The sequence below is a fragment of the Montipora capricornis genome, chromosome 14 (genome assembly GCF_036669925.1).
Source record: "Montipora capricornis isolate CH-2021 chromosome 14, ASM3666992v2, whole genome shotgun sequence".
Lineage (NCBI taxonomy): Eukaryota > Metazoa > Cnidaria > Anthozoa > Scleractinia > Acroporidae > Montipora > Montipora capricornis.
The window spans coordinates 23,065,491-23,067,990 of NC_090896.1; the positions used below are offsets into that span (position 1 = coordinate 23,065,491).

At 36.8% G+C, this 2,500-nt stretch overlaps 1 pseudogene; it reads left to right on the plus strand.

The window, feature by feature from the left end:
* Nucleotides 1-2,500, plus strand: part of LOC138031713 (uncharacterized) — a 4,142-nt pseudogene that overhangs the window by 532 nt on the left and 1,110 nt on the right.

Consider the following 2,500-nt stretch of genomic DNA (forward strand, 5'->3'; position numbering starts at 1 on the left):
TAAGTACAGTGGCTTGACGCTGGTGCGCGATTTTAATTGTCTTTTTGTTTCAAATTTTAACCGTGGAAGGTGTTTGTGAAAGGCCAATTTTCGAAGAAAATATGCCTATGATAAATTGCAGTATCTTCGTATGTAAAAATGTGGCAATTTGCGAGCACATTTCATTGTTTACAAAGCTTCATTCACCGATCGGCAAACCGTGAATCAAGCACTTTTCTACGGAAAGTAAGTTGTATTATTTACACGTTTCAAGATAATAATAATCCTTGGTTTGTGTTTCCTTTTGGAGACTCGTTCTGAACATTTTAAACGCAAATTTTAATGCGATGGTCAAAGAATGAAACACTTCAGATAATTAATGCCTTATCGAGTACGAACTTAAGATTGTGGACGCTAACAGCACTGCTGACTGTAGCTATAAATAATCATCATAATGTTGTTATGTAGAAAGGATGTTTTGGAATAAAGTTAATTGTAGTTTTATTCTGTGTAATTATTATTTGTTGCTGTTGATGTTGTGTGAGCGCCGAGAACAAATTCATCCTTTCATTGCGCATGAAGTTTCGTTTTCAATGTTTGCAGATATTTAAAGAATGTATGTTTCAAATTTCACACTTCAAAAGGTTTGAAGTTGGCAAGAAATTTTAGCAACGCACAAGAAAATCAGATCCACACATGATCGATGATCGATTTAAGGTGTGGAAAAGAAACTTGCATGGATCGATTTGAAGTCAACTCCACGCGTTTATTAACTTTACACAGAAGATCGCCGAATTTTTTCCACCAAATGGTCGATGTTTCAACGAAATCAGCGCTTGTTCGCATGTGAAGAATTTATTTTTCATCGGAATTTCCGCTTGTAAACCAGATGCATGTTTACTGTAGCTTAAACGTCGTCTCCAATTCGCAAATTCGCAGTTTGCAATTTAGACAATTCCCATACAATTTAACAAATCAAAAATCGCCTTCGCTTACTCACATGACTGCAGAGATAATTTATACGCGAAATTGATTGATTTTGCATAAGACATTAGTTCCTAATATATGCCAGAAATTTACGCTTCGATTATTCTCGTGCTACATGAATTGCGTCGCGTGCGACAGGAATCACGTCACGCAGGAAACGCGACGCGAGGTGGTAACTTACTTTTGAGCGGTACTGTATGTTGTCGCGGAAATTCTCACGAATTACTAGTTGATTTTGGGAGGCACTAAAATTAAGGTTACTTTATTAGTATTACTATTATTAATATTATTATAGTAGTATTATTATTTTTTTTATTAGTTTTTTTTTGTTATTCACAAAGCACAACACAACTAAATTGTTTCTTTTTCTTTTCTACTGCAGATTAAAATGCACACATAAAACTTATGGCCCTATGATATTCCTTTTTACTCAATAGGCTATCCTCTGCAGATTCAACAAGCTGAAGTTTGCAAACTCAAACTGCCAAACTTTGAGAACTCTGGATACTTTGGGTGAAAACCATGACAGCTATTTAAAGCAGGCGAGAGAGAGGATTACAAAGGAAAATGAAGATCTGCACCTCCTTAAAGAGAAGATCAATAGTTTAAATAATGTACATTCTTCTCATCTTTCTTCTGTATCAACATGTAACGGCAATGGAGAATTGTCTGCACTGAGAAAACAAGCATTTGAGCTAGAGAAGTCCAATCATCCTGGTTTTGTGATTTTGTTTGACAATTTGGATATTCAGTTGCAAAGGAAAAATATGTCAATGGAATCACAAAACCGGAATTAACACTGGGTAAATCATCAGATGATTGAGAACCGTGTGTCTGGGGCTCATCTCAAATCAAAAGAACCGAAAGCAAACCTGGAGGAAGTTTCAAACCTCAAATTTCTTCCAACTCTTGACGACCAACAACGACAACGGTCCAACTATATTATACTCACCGCACGGATCCTGGTTAACTACTTTGATGCTTTGGCTCCTCTGAAGGGTGCATGTATCCTTCATATCCCCCACAAATACACCAGTGAGATGGGTCAGAAGTCTAAGAAGGTATATCCCCTCTTTTAATGTGTAAAAGTATTAGCTAGTACACCTTAACAAGAGTTAAGAGAGTATGCCCTCCAACATGGCGGCCAAGACAAATCATGCTACTTTGTTGACAAATCAAAGTACTATAGAATATCTCCCTTAAATGCATTTCCTCTCAAATTTCGCGTGTAACATAATTTTTATGTGTTCTGTCAATTTGTGGCAACAGCAAGATTACAACTCACTGTTTAAGGGAAGCATTGGTCACGTGACCTCTTAGTGCAAGTAGCCTATTATTATTGGAATTTTCCCCTATGTTCACCTGATACCTATTGAACCAACAAATACTAATCATAAGCTACTTTTTTCAACAGCTAATATACTCCAGATTCTTTAGTGGCAAGTCAGATTCAGATCTCTGCACCCTTTTTTGCGACCGCACCCTTATCAACAGGAGAAACGTAACAGCTGATCCTCATTCTTCTTACAGGGCA